Source organism: Limulus polyphemus, unplaced genomic scaffold (assembly GCF_000517525.1).
Source record: "Limulus polyphemus unplaced genomic scaffold, Limulus_polyphemus-2.1.2 Scaffold526, whole genome shotgun sequence".
Classification (NCBI taxonomy): Eukaryota; Metazoa; Arthropoda; class Merostomata; order Xiphosura; family Limulidae; genus Limulus; species Limulus polyphemus.
The window spans coordinates 436847-451844 of record NW_013666136.1 but is presented as its reverse complement, the minus strand read 5'-3'; the positions used below and the strand labels follow the sequence as shown (position 1 = coordinate 451844).

The 14998-nt window shown below is 34.7% G+C and overlaps 1 protein-coding gene across 3 annotated transcripts in view; it reads left to right on the top strand.

The window, feature by feature from the left end:
• LOC106458875 (zinc finger MIZ domain-containing protein 1-like) overlaps positions 1–14998 on the top strand; it is a 136505-nt gene that overhangs the window by 81348 nt on the left and 40159 nt on the right. The window contains exon 1 of one of the 3 annotated variants that reach the window (XM_022385238.1): positions 3634–3765. The exons of 1 other annotated variant lie outside the window; for it this stretch is intronic. The gene's annotated coding sequence lies outside the window, so the exon portion shown is untranslated. Of the gene's footprint in view, positions 1–3633; positions 3766–5629; positions 5684–14998 lie in introns of those variants that run through there. One more of the 3 variants, XM_022385237.1, reaches the window with a different exon arrangement.

Sequence of the window (14998 nt, the reverse complement as noted above, 5' to 3'; positions counted from 1 at the left end):
AGTTTGGCGATTTTTATGATCGTTTTTACCACTACTTCGTTGATGGTCTTCACCAAATTTGGCATGAGATACATACAAAGTTGCGGTTTCACATTTTGTGTTTTGCAGTTTCTATGGGCGTTTTTTACTAATTACATATAAGGGAAGCAACTTTTCATGTCCTAAGCTAAGCTTTCATTAATCATGGATTTACATAACTCCAGCTTGTTTAATAATAAAACAATGAGGTTTTAAAGTTGCCTACGATTTGTTGTTCCACTGATATAAGTAAGTGTATGAACAAATATAACTTCATACAGAGTTTTAAAGAAATTACTTTACATGAATAGATGACGTAATCTAATTGTTGTAAGCTATATTCCTAATTTGTAATTTGTTAGCTAGAGGGAGCTAAAGCTGTGGGTCGTCATGATTACGTTTAGATCAAAAAGTTTAATAAGATAAGCCTAAAACACCTGAAAAGTTTTAAAATTTGACATCAAGTTTCCTAGTAAATTCGATAGTAGACTATAATTATGATGCTCAGAGTGAATCAGTCGCAATGTATTCTTATTTCAGCTAGAGTTTTCAGTGAAGGATTTGGACCTGTGTCACACTGAGTTGTTTGATCGATAAGTCGTGAAATACAAATAAATGTATTTTGTACAGTAGTGAAAGGCAGTTAGCGTCATTTGTAAACGTACAAGATACCACAGTTTTAAGCTTATAGAAACGTTAAAGGAGGGGGGCAAATTCATAATTTTCATCTCGTGGACTTGACATTGAACTATTTTCACCAGATAATTTAAAAGAACCCGCGAACGAAAAAACTTGACATTGAACTATTTTCACCAGATAATTTAAAAGAACCCGCGAACGAAAAAACTTGACATTGAACTATTTTCACCAGATAATTTAAAAGAACCCGCGAACGAAAAAACTTGACATTGAACTATTTTCACCAGATAATTTAAAAGAACCCGCGAACGAAAAAACAATCGACCACACGCGATAGTTCTCTAGTTGTGAAGTTGGTTACATGTGTACCTAATGAAGTCGGTTACATGTGTTCCTAATGAAGTCGGTTAAGTAATATTTAAATAAATTAGGTACATGAAGTAATATTCAAGTTTGAGAGTTAACTTTTTTTTTTGTTTTTTTTTATATACCGCCTAATATTTGTGGGAGTCCACATATTACCCCATATTCAGTAATTTTATATTTTTGCCTGTTATAATACTCAGAGAACTGACCATAAATGATCTCAATAGTAATTAGTGAGATTAATTGCATTGTTGATCGTAGTTTTATCTATAAGTTTCGTGTGTGACAGGAATGTTATTATGCACCGTGTTAACCAACAAAGTCGTGAACTCACGAACAATGTGAAGCACAAATAGCTTTAAAAATGTTTATTTCTAAAGCCGATGATGGTGATTCTAGTGTTACGGAATGCTTCTCTTATTTCACACAGGGGTTGATTCTTGTTACTTAAGATTAGTATCAATCATACTTTATTATTCATGATCGATTTTGTGTTGCCACACTGGTGACATTTGCATACTACCTACAGTTGGACTTTTATTTTCACAACACGGTAAAATACATACAATGTCGATCAGATTGCTTTCTTCCAAACTCGAAATGCTGCAATGAAATTTGTGTTCGATTTAATTTACTCAAAAACAGTTACTTTCTAAAGAACTCTGTTCAAATTAAGAATTTTGTATTTGTTTTATTAACTTATGAAATAAAGCATTTTCGAGATTTAGTAAACGTTTATAACTAGACTCTTTATAGCACTAAAATTATAAATATAACTAGATCCGTTATAGCACTAAAATGGTAAACTTTTATAACTGGACCCGTTAACAGAGAGTGCCCTAGCACTCTATATGTAGGGATGACACGGATGCCTGTATTAAAGCAATACAAAAGTCATTTGGACTTTCTTCTCTACAGGTCGTTAGAAGCTAGTTATGAAGAGCTACCTGCCACAGCCGCTCTATTTCCGGTGTATATGCCGCTTTTCAGCTATCCAGAGCATCTCAAAGTCGAAAAGTGACGAATAGCCAATATCGAGATTTCTTATTTTCGTTCAACATCATTTTCTTCAACAGGCCTAGCACCTACATAGTTCTAACAATAACTATAATTTTATCATCATTTGATAGAGTAAATCAGTCTTCACGATCTTTGACTACCTATTTGATTATTATTCCATGCAAAATTGATAAAGCCTTAGAATATACTTTATAACCTAATAACCCAAGTACACCATCTTATAAAAAGTAAACAAACAAGTATAAGGAAAAAGTTATCGCTAAATAAAAAAGCTATGTAGGGCTGGGTACTGAACTTGGAAAAAGGAACCAAACAAGATAAAAATGGAAGTGGACATATCGCTTGATCGGCTAAATAGAACTATTGTAAAATAGTCATAAAAGTAGTATTCTAAAGTTAACTAAAGGAAAGGCATATTGATGAAAGCTGAGATTATATTCAAACACCAAGCTTTCGATAGACAAAGTGAGGAAGCCAGTAATATAGAGATTTTATTCTCCGTGTAAAGTCCAGACAGCTTAGTTTGCTATGTAATCATTAGCTGGATCAAGTGATATGTTCACTTCCATTCCTATCTTGTTTGGCTCCTTTATTTTTCAGTTTAATAGCCAGCCATACATAGTTTTTCTATTTAGCGATAATTTTTCCCCTTACATTTGTACACACTAAAACAATAACTTTTATAACTGAACCCGTTATAGCACACTAAAATAGTAAAGGTTTATAACTGAACCCGTTATAGCACATTACAATAGCAAACTTTTATAACTGGACCCGTTATAACACACTAGAATAGTAAAGGTTTATAACTGGACCCGTTATAGTACATTAAAATAACAAACGTTTATAACTGAACCTATTATAGCACACTAAAATAGTAAAAGTTTATAACTGAACCTATTATAGCACACTAAAACAGCAAAATTTTATAACTGGACCCGTTATAGCACACTAAAATAGTGAAAGTTTATAACTGGACCCGTTATAGCACACTAAAATAACAAACGTTTATAACTGAACCTATTATAGCACACTAAAACAGCAAACTTTTATAACTGGACCCGTTATAGCACACTAAAATAGTAAACGTTTATAAATGGACCCGTTATAGCACACTAAAATAACAAACGTTTATAATGGACCCTTACAGCACACTAAAATAATAAAGACCACCGATCGATTATCAGCATTGCTTGAGTAAACAAGAAAATGTATGAAGATAGTGAACAGATAGAACTTATGTCAAAGACTGACAACAGTTGACAGTTATGGTTAGTACATACCGGTATTCATGAGGTTACGTGTCCTGTACACTGTAACTTTTCAAACACACGTCTTTGTGCTACGTGTATATTAACTCCTATTTGTGGGAGTAAGTAAGGTTGCTAGAATAGCCAGAGCTCAACAAGGGCAGAACTAAGTAACAATTCAGACAAGGCGATGGGGCACACGCATGTCTGCCGCGCGTGGAGCGAAGTATGTCCACGCGGCAGCTCATTGGTTTCACAAGTGTGTGCTACTGGTACTGATAGCGACAGGCCAGCTGGTGGCTGAGAGCTGTCAGTAGCCGCGTGCTCTTAGTTTCCGACGTGTCCGATGGACAAGCGTGCTCACATTTCTGTTTCGTGGCAGCTTTTAGTAAATCAGTTTTGAACGTGAAATTAAATAACAGACACATTTATTTAATCATACAAATAGAGACGTGCAGTGTTTCAATCTGAGGTAGGTGGTTTTGGTTTCGTTAATGTTACGACTTTAATTCATAAAAACCTGTCGTCACGTTAACGATTAACTACTTACCGGACCGTTTACGGTGGGCCATAACTCATAACAAGCTAGTTTTATACTGCTGTTTATCAACTGGGATTTATGTTAGTACATGCACGTGGACTTTTTTTTTGTCGCAAAATTTCTGTGTGTGTGTCTTCGACCAATAAAATTTTATGAACAACTGTTGTCACAGGGTTAGCACTATGGTAGCGTGAAATTACTTTTTGAAGTTATGATTTAATATAGTTTGTGCAGGTTATTCAAAGTAAGCAGTGTGAAAGAAATTAAAAATTATTTTGTATAATCTGAATTTAAAACTCCAATAAACATGACGTGTGAGAATGTACAAAAAGAGCTTTCATTAAGTGGACTTTCTTTGGTTTTGACTGACTACCTTTCTTTTTGTGTTTGTGAAGGACGAGGTGGATGTTTTTGTTCCGTAGATTCGTGTATGCCCCTTAAGGAAGTTAGAACGCAACAGAATAAGACGCGGCGTTATTGAACAGCTGTGCCATGAATGATTTGTAATCTTGCAGGAGTTGTACGGAAAAGTTTATCTAAGGGATTGTTCGTGACGTGTATTGGCACTTTTTTACTGCCAATTTTTATTTTTGAGAAGGCGATGCACCGCGGCGCTTTTGTGGATTTTATGAACCTGACCTTGACGATTTTTCTAGTAAGTAAGTAAGGTAAGCACATGAATTGATGACCAGACAAGTTATTATAATGGCCCCTAAAATGGCGCTAACGTACTTCATACATTTTGAAGAACTCTAAACTGTTGTATAACGACACCATATTCGTTTTTGTAACCATGGAAATATAATGTTGCTTTTTAGACCTTTTGAAAATATTTATATTTACTTGTTTTCTAAACAGAGTTATCGTGTACAGTGTGTCACAGAGGTCGAATGTTTACCGTTGCGAGAGTTTAATTTTCGGTTCTGTCAGTCCGTGTTTTATATATGTAATCTTGAACAATATACGGGACCTGAGACTTACACTATATTCGACAGTAGCTTTTGCTGACGTCCAAATCATTTAGATAAATGAAAATCACTATATATTATTGTTGTGGAGCTTAAGTACCGGCTGTGTTTTCAGCTTTCAAAATAAGTCAAATGTCAACGTGATTTTTAGAATTAAGTCATGTATCTCAATCATATACAACGTAAATCGATAGTGCGATTTAGAATCGGTTTAGTTTTCTTAATGTTTTAGGTATTAATTATATGAACATTATTAAAAGTAATCTTAAACCCACGTTATTCTTCTGGAAGATCAATGAATGTTACACGTGGGTCTAATAAATATTTACTTATACACGATTTGATGGGTAGAGTGAGGTATTTACATCCTTTAGGCTTTAGAAGATATTAAAAGGCTTACTTGATGCTAATATACTTGAAAACATATTTGTCTCTGTTAGTGACAGTTTTTAGCGTGTTCTAAGCCTTTTGTATTATCATAAGTTATTTGTTTTTTTTTCGAGATTAATTCGATTTCTCTCGCAGACTCCTGTTAACAAAATGTAGAGAGATTATTGAGTAAATTATATTTAAAGACCGTGCTAGTAAATTGTAGACTCTTCTTTGCTCGATTTTCCTTTAATACTATAAACGTAAACAGTTTGGATAAATCCTCGATTAATTTTGTATTACTAACACCTTTATGTGTAATAAAATATAACGTAAAGGCGCAGAAAGTGGCAGCGGTCACGATGGTTTGCTTGTTAAGCATTATTAACAAAGTTTTACTGAATCCGATCCTTTTTTTTCTAATCTGTACCATCTTGATCTTTTATAGCGGCCAACAGAACATGAATATATCGCACACCGAGACGGTGGAGACACCTTATTGATCTAATCTGGTTGGTGTCAAATAATAAAAGTATGATCTCAACCAAAGCAAAAACAAGTAAAGTGCCGCCATCTAGTGGTGCTGTTAGTAACGCAAATGTATAAAGTTCGGTGATTCGGGTATAAATTTCAAGATACTAGTGTAGATAATACATCTGTGTTGAAATAAACTCTACATAAGCAGGAAAACTACATAAATAGTTTTAGTGTTCAAATTGACAGTATAGATTCTCTGTCACACTTGCAACTAATATCAATATATTTGATATTTCAATAACTTATTTTCCTGTTGTTAGTTACGTAATCGATTTAGTGGTGTTTGGTCGTGTTTGTTGCTACCTGGGAGGGTCAGGTGCCATCAAGCCCTCCTTCCCCCTCCTTGACGGTAAATGTATTTTCTGTTAAAATGCTAGACTAGTTACACCACGAGTTCGGAATTTAAACACCTCACAGATTATTACACTGATCCTAATTCTCTCTTCAAGGTCATGTCCATGAATGTAAAACGTTATAGCATTAAGTGCTTTTTTACCACTTCTCTTAATTTGATTGTGTAACATTCCTCCAATAGGGATAATAGGTGTGAAATGTTTCTTGATTGTAAAAAGTAGAGCAATGCAGCCTTGTTGATTTAGATGTTTTTGATATTTACTGATAAAATCGGATAGAGTGTTTTTGGCATCTTCCATTATGGGGCTATTTTCTGTGTTTGTGAATATATTTACGGGTGGTTTTGGTATGTGGGTGCATTATCATTTGTGGTTGAGTGTTCATTTTATCAGTTATTATATTAGATCGTAGTTTTGTGGTTTCTTTCATTCGTGGCTGTATTTGTTTGTTTGAGTGAAGTATTTGTTGCGTGGTTGTGTACTGCTGTTGCTGCATATGTTGGTGCTGATTTTGTTGTTGGTCTCGGTAGAAATGGTGTTTTAGCAGTTAATTGTTGTGTAAGATTTGTTTCCGTGTGTTGTGTATCAGTTTCTGTGGCCTGGTTATTATGGTGTATGTTGTAGAATCTCGTTTTAATCTCTTTGTATTTCGGACATCCTTAATAATTTTCAATGTGTTGTTGCTTACAGTTACAAAGATAAGGATTTGATGTTCTTTCGGACAAATTGAGTTATGGTGATCTCCACCACACCCCACACATCGTGGGAGAGATTTACAGACTGCCGTAACATGTTCGTGACGTTGCGTTACGACTCGACTGGCGTTTCGGATTCTTCTACCTGAAAATCACTGATACCGGAGAATAATACCGTTAGATATTACACTCTGGATATCCTCTTTCGTAGGTATTAGACTGAATATCTCTTGTTTCTTAAATATTAGACTCTGGATATCCCGTTTCTTAGATATTAGACTCGGAATATCCCGTTTCTTAGATATTAGACTCTGAATATCCCGTTTCTTAGATATTACACTCTGGATATCCTCTTTCGTAGGTATTAGACCGAATATCTCTTGTTTCTTAAATATTAGACTCTGGATATTCCGTTTCTTAGATATTAGACTCTGGATATCCCGTTTCTTAGATATTAGACTCTGGATATCCCGTTTCTTAGATATTAGACTCGGAATATCCCCTGTTTCGTGTGCATTTATTATAGTAATGATGGTTTGTTTTTGTGTCCGGTTAGAAATGATGCGTTCCACTTTTTGGTCGTTGTGTGCGACCTGGGAGGGTCAGGTTTACTCGGACCTCTTCCTCCCTTCATGTTGTTCTCTCGTTTCGGCATCGGGCTTTAGGTCTTTGTAGACCTGGGAGAGTCCAGTACAATCTAGACCTCTTCCTCCCTTCTGAACTGTTGTTGATTTTTAGGCTTGATTATGGTATTTGCTGGAAATGCATTTCATTTATACTTTCTGGTACTCTTTCCGTTTCGGGGCCATGTCCATGGATTTTGTCAGATTTGTTGATATTAGATAGTCTGGGTGTGGATGATTTGTTTGCTCTTTAGCCCTGTATAGTTTTGTTCTGAGGGGTTTGCATTATTGAACTTACAAATAGTTGTATTATGTAAGGTAGTAACGTGTGAACTGTTGTTTGGCAATAGTTATGTATAAAGTGATAAGTCATCTTGACCTACAGTATTTAAATTTCCCACTCTCTGAGGGACTGTTCTTTTTCGTTATATAAGTCACAAACACAACGTTTGCTCTAGGCTTAGCTCACACATCGGATTTGACCTACCTCTCGCAAGAGCTGACAAGTTCACTAAGTGGAAGATCAGCAGAAATATTATTGTTTTTCGATTTCTCATGTTGTGTGAAGTTGTCAACTAAGTGGAAGAGCAACAGAAATATTGTTTTTCGATTTCTCATGTTGTGTGAAATTGTCACATGAAAATAAGGTTAATAACATATAATTCGCGGTTTGACTTTATGATAGATAACGTAAGTTTACATTTTTTTTCTTTCAACTTCTCACGCATAAGCACGGTGAAAAAATTATTTACATACTAGTTCTATTGTCAGTGATTCTATCAAACTGTATATGACATATCACCCATAAACAACGCGATACTGCAGTGCCGTGAGACACTCTGCGGTTATGAATCGGTTTTTGTTGCCATTTGCTCCCCATCACTCTTTTACTCCAGCAATTCAATCTTGACCACAAACTAAAAACACACCTTAGCGACCCCTCTCAAAACTGAATAACTGCGCGTGGGAATTTTATAAATAAAGTTCCGCTTACCGAGTCAAAAAAACGAAAACAACAACAACAAAAAAATCAACTATGGTGTTCTAGATACTAGCGCCATCGCTAAGACTTGGTTATTAAGACTGTTCCACGTAATTTGATTTTCTATCACATTTGGTTTAATTTGTGCTCTTATCCATCTGTGTATTAGTGTACAGTAGAATGGTATTCTTCTAGTAGCTAAGATGTGATAATGTTGGTGTTTTAGCCACTAAAACTACTGACAAAGAGCAATTTTCATAGTCGTAGTTACTTTCTAAGCTAGAACTCATACATTTGATTAAAAGCTAGTTTTCTAAATCTGGACAAGTAGAACACAAAAGGGAAGATCTGCGAGATAGGAGCAACATCAAATTCTCTCAAACATTGACTTGTAGATCTGCTGGACTTTGTAAAATTTAATGAAAAAGAGTTTTAAACACCGAACTGTCCTTTACACAGAATTGTTCTGTGATTCATTCAAGACAAATCGGCCACCCCTCTAAATGTAACGTTTAGCATTCCGAAGAAAAATATATTTTAAGAAGTGGTAAGAAAGAAATTGTCCAATTAAAGATTGATTTAGGTTGAAAACAATCTGTGCTCAGGGACTACTGTCATGTAAATCGACTTTGTGGTATTTCAAGTTTTTTTTAATCAGAAAATGTCATATCATCCCTGTCTTGCAGTTCGTACATACTGTTTTCTACCTACTCAGCGTGCATTTCAACTTAATTCTGGAATGTAAATCGTGCGAACGTTAGAAAGCCAGTTTTGAATCCAATAATTAATGCCGTCTGTACCTTTAAACTACTGCCTGATTCCCAGATATGTTCTAATCAGCCAACCATTTCAGGTGCCCAGACTGGTTAGAGAAATGGTAACGGTTTTCCTAAGCCCTCCTCTGCCCTTATGTTAAACAGCGCTGTTATAAACTTTTAATGAAAATTCCATATTTTGTTACTCGTTTTTGAAAAACATAATCGTTCTGTTTGTTCGAAGATATTAAGTTATTCACAGATGGTGTTAGGAAAACACGTAGGTTATAGAAATGAATAAAAACCCTATAACCCGAGCGCTTTCGAAAGGTGGACCAGCGGTATGTCTGCGGACTTACGACGCTAGAAACCGGGTTTCGATACCCGTGATGGGCAGAGCACAGATAGCCCATTGTGTAGCTTTGTGCTTAATTCCAAACAAACAAACAATTTTTCTTCAGAGGCAAACCTGGAAACTTCAGGAAACTCCCCTGAAGAAGAAAGGTCTACCTTTCGAAAGCGCTCGGGTTATGGTTTTTTTTATTAGTTTCTATCAAGTTATTCACATAATTATTTAGTAGCCGTTGTTGATTTTGTCTCTAAAATACATGTGATTTCAAAGTATTGTTTTGTTTGTTTGTTTTGAATTTCGCGCAAAGTTCCACGAAGGCTATCTGAGCTAGCCGTCCCTAATTTAGTAGTGTAAGACAAGAGGAAAGGCAGCTAGTCATCACCACCCACCGCCAACTCTTGGGCTACTCTTTTACCAACGAATAGTGGGATTGGCCGTCACATTATAACGCCCCCACGGCTGAAAGGGCGAGTATGTTTGGTGGGACGGGGATTCGAACCCGCGATCCTCACATTGCGAGTCGAGCGCCCTAACCACCTGGTCATGCAGGGTCCGATTTCAAACTATAAAACATAAATACTATATTTTATGGAAAATAAAAGGTAATAGAAATTCGGTTATCATTTTTTAAAATAAGTTTATAACTTTTAATGATATGATTATGTTTCTTTTTTGCATAGAATGACTTTTGAAAATATGATATTTGTGCATTGATGTATCAAATATTTATAAAACAAAATTCAGAAAATTGAAAATATAGCTTAGGGCACTAGAGGGTGTTAAGAAAATCTTAAGTTATGATAACTTCCAGTTTAGATGTGCTGATCAACCAAAAATGTTGATTATAATCAGTTTTGTCGCCATCGTCAGATAAAGTAAAATGGTGATGGTTAGTTTAGACCCATTGGTCACAAGTAATTTGTCTTCTTAAGTTATGATAACTACCAGTTTAGATGTGCTGATCAACCAAAAATGTTGATAATAATCAGTTTTGTCGCCATCGTCAGATAAAGTAAAATGGTGATGGTTAGTTTAGACCCATTGGTCACAAGTAATTTGTCCATTTGGTAAAGAGTATTCCCTGTACTAATGTGAATTTGATTTACCCTTAAAACCAGATAGTGCTATAACAAATGACTTGAAATACATCAACACTTGTTATTTTGTTTCTTTCGTCAACACCAAAATGAGTAACGCACTTATCACTTCCCGGGCTTATTCTGATGGTGTTACTTTTATCTATGTCAGGTTGAGAGATACAGCTTTTGGCGCTTTAACACAGTGAATAATATGAGAATACCCTATAATCTTATTGCAATAGATTATCTTGAGTATTGGACGTAATCTGTGACAAGGCTATTCGAAAGTTTCGGAAGCTGGAAATCACTGTCTTCTACATGTTTTTAAGCATTTTTCTTTTGAATTAGTGGTTAGTTATTACTGTTGCCCTTTCTGTTCAACGTTATTTACTGCCTCCAGGAGATACGTAATTACTGATTTGGCTGTAATGATAGGCTGAAATGTAAAGGAAAATAAGTTCTTAAAATATGTATAACACTTTTAGTAGGTTGAAGTTAAATTATATTTAATGTTGTATTTTTAGCAAAGCTTCATTTTTTTATCGCATATTACTTTAAAATTGGGCAATCATTGGAAGTTTAGATAAGTAATTATTCTAGTTTTCTTTTAAGGTGATAAATATTTTACTCGAGCTGATGATTGGTCAAATATTAGTTTCGTGTTTATTTTCTTTACAGAATTATGGGATAATTTATTCTCAAGAACACTAGAAACAAGAAAATTAAAAATGAGAAAGGAGCTAAAACTTGACATTTGCGATATTGAAATTACATATGTAATAAAATGTGATGAAACGTAGCGTTAGCGAGGATCCTTACGTATAACATGCACATTAAACAAAAATATCACATTTGAAGACATGTGAAACAGTTCATTTCCCTCCCGAGATAACTTGTGAAAATAAAGACTGAGGCTTACTAACTTGTACTTTAACTCTACAGCTGTCAGTTTAGTCCCATTGGTTGTTTAAATATTTATTCTAAACTATGCAACAGATGGCTTTTGTGTCCATGATTTTGTTGGTTACAGAGGCCTTAATAACAAGAAAATGTAATATATATGTACTGAGGTCCCTTTTTATCAGGTAGAAAATAAGTGATTTCAACCACTTTTTGAAGTTAAAATATGAAATTACTTAAAACGGTACCATATGAGAACCTTACAAAAACAAGTGGGTCATTAGAGGTTTAAATTCGGTAATTTGATTTTTAATTTTGATATGTTCTACATTTGTTTTATATTTAATAACAGATCTCGCACAGTACAGTATCAAATGCTCTACAGTGGCACAGCGGTCTAGAAACCGGGTTTCGATACCCGTGGTGGGCAGAGCACATATAGCCTATTGTATAGTTTTGTGCTTAATTACTAATTTCGTCAAACCCCATGCTGTAAGTTACACAGTTGATTCAAACTTAAACGTCGGTTTGCGGAAACGTTTGAAATAAATACTGCAAAAACGATAGAGTAATGCTTGGCATTTAAAACTTGAAGAAGTGGATCATCTTACTATAATGAATGTAGCGTGTATATAAGTGTCTATGTACGTGACCGAAATAATAAATACGACGTGGCGCCATCTATTGAATGTCAACACAAAATAAATCCATAAAAAATTTCACCCTTTGGGTATTCAAGATTCTGCCAATTAGAAAAATAACTATGGTGTATGCAACAACCATTTCTTTATCACAAAACAAAATTTTAAATAAAAGATTTTTTTTATTTACACTGGGACTGTACGTGAGGGTTTGATTATATCTTTATTGATGTAATTTGTAAATAGTGTACTAAAAAATGGAGTTCTTAAAAAACTTATTTTTTCGATAAAGGGTACCATTTTTAATACATAAAATGATTACAGTTTATATCAGCACAATCCGAACACTTTTCCCGTGCAATACTTTACAGAAAAAATCCTTTTATAGAAAAAGTTCACTTTTTTTTTTTCAATTGAGTTATGAATACTACAATTAGTAATTACTAGCACAAACAGCCGCCCGTTGGCCGATGTTCCTGCTAGTTAAGACTAATCATCACTGAATAAAACTTTGTATCAGAGAATTCCTTTACAAAAAAAGGGTGGGGCTTAACATGAGAAGTTAACATTATAATTATTTATTACAGTGTTTGATATTTATAGCACTGCATTCCAATATTCTCCTATTTTATTTTTGCAAGCAATAATAAATGGGCGCTAAAAATTCTCACATACCTAAAAATGATTTTAATAGTATTAAGAATATGTAAAGCAGTATCGAAGTCTAGATATTTCCCTTAAAATAGTGGAATCGAAGGCTTGGCCATTCCTATAAAAAAAACTAGTGTCGAAGTCTCGGCCATGGATTTTTACATGAGATTTAAATAGGCTGTAGTGCACGTGACATCATTTTACCATGAGCTTTTTTATTTTTTTCCTTACGTGCGATCTTGGAAGAGAAGGCAACTTGGCAAGTGCCCTACGTTTGTTGTGCTGCCAGTTGTACATTAAGAAATGTTAAAAAACAATAAAAACAAACTTTTATAACATTTCCTAATTTAGTTTCTACTTGTTGATCCAAAAGACCTTATTCTGGATCTTTTCCTTACTATTTTATTAGATAAATTCTTATTTAAGGGCAATATAAGAGGATGTTTAAAAATATTGTAACATTGGGCCTAACTTTTAGATCTATACCTTCTAGATCAGTGGTTCTCAAACTTTTTCGTCTATAGACCGCCAACCAGTGATACCCCACCTGCCTTCGCTTGCCACTGCAAAAAAAAAAATCATAAGTTTCCTGTATATTGGACCAGCCCGCGAAACACACTTTGAAAACCACTGTCCTAGATCTCCAAATCCAGTGTTAACTTGTAATAAAATATCTGTTAAGCTTACAGTCTGTAACGTTTACAAGGCCTACTTGCAACACAATAGTGATACTGATTTCATGTATTATCACAGTACTCATGTACAAATTGACACCAATTTTATTTTTCAAGCTACTCAGAGTATCTTTGCTTTTTGCGTGGCCTTAGAGTTTAGCAGAAAGAGCGCACAGTTCTTATAATCTAATAAAAAATAATTATGTATTAGTTATTACTTTTTCTTCGTAACAGGTCTATAGCTGCCTAGAAACTGTATCGTAGTGTAGCTTTCAACCCCACTCTACAAACGCATTTCGATAAAATTAGCTTATTTGTTGGGCCTATTACATTTTCTTTTCTCCTTAAAATAAGTTGTGTTTTGTAAACATCTTGAGGCCATAAACTAGGAATACTAGGCTTACTCATGTACTGTGACTGTAGTCTTTAGTACTTTAAAGCTTACAGCATCCTGTTGGATACGTTATAGATCTAATTAGGTCATTATTAATTAATTACCACAGTACTTATTATTCAACGTTACTAGTTATATCAAACGAAACAATTACGACTACAGAATCTGACGATAACGTCACTAGTACTAGTCTAGTACTGTATTGCTGGAGCCTAGACGTTCAGTTTCGTATTATTATTAGTAGTAAGTAGGACTAGTAGAGCCTGATCTAATAACTTAGGGCCTCACCATTAACATTATTAGATGTAGGATCACTCGGATCTTTTGCTGTTTATAAACACTGAAAATGTAGATGTCGTATGGTTTGTTTACCCTTAAAAGCAATAAATATGTTTGAAAATATTATTTTGAATTGTATAATGCCAATATAAACCGATGGAACCATATATTTCACTACTTTCACAAAGACTGACATATACATACTCTAGAACTGTACAAATGTCAAAGCAATGCGGAGTCGATTTATGGGTGTTTGTTGCGACCTGGGAGGGTCAGGTGCTATGAAGACCTCTTTCTCCCTCCTTGACTGTATATTTATATTATTCTGGATAGTTTACACTATGAGATCAGATGTTATACACATGATGGATAATTACACTGATCCTTCTTCCTTTTCCAAGGCTATGTACATAAATGTAAAAAACTTGTAACATTTGGTGCTTTTTGCCACTCCACCTAATTTGATTGTATAGTGGTCCTACACTTCACAAACAGTTCCAGTGGTAACTCGACACTTTTCATACCTCAATCTATGTGATATCTTATGGTCTAGCATACCTCAATCTATGTGATATCTTATGGTCTAGCATACCTCAATCTATGTGACATCTTATGGTCTAGCATAGGTAGGCCTTTTCTTATGGTACGTACTGAGTGGAGAGAGAGATATTTAGGGTCATAATCATGTATGATACAGCAATCTAGGAGTCTGTCTTTGATTGACTGTATGCTTGCATATTTATGCAAAAAAAACTGTGTTTGTTGATCTGAGTATGCTGAATGCTGTGGTTGTTACTGTGTTTGTTGATCTGAGTATGCTGAATGCTGTGGTTATTACTGTGTTTGTTGATCTGAGTATGCTGAATGCTGTGGTTATTACTGTGTTTGTTGATCTGGGTATGCTGAATGCTG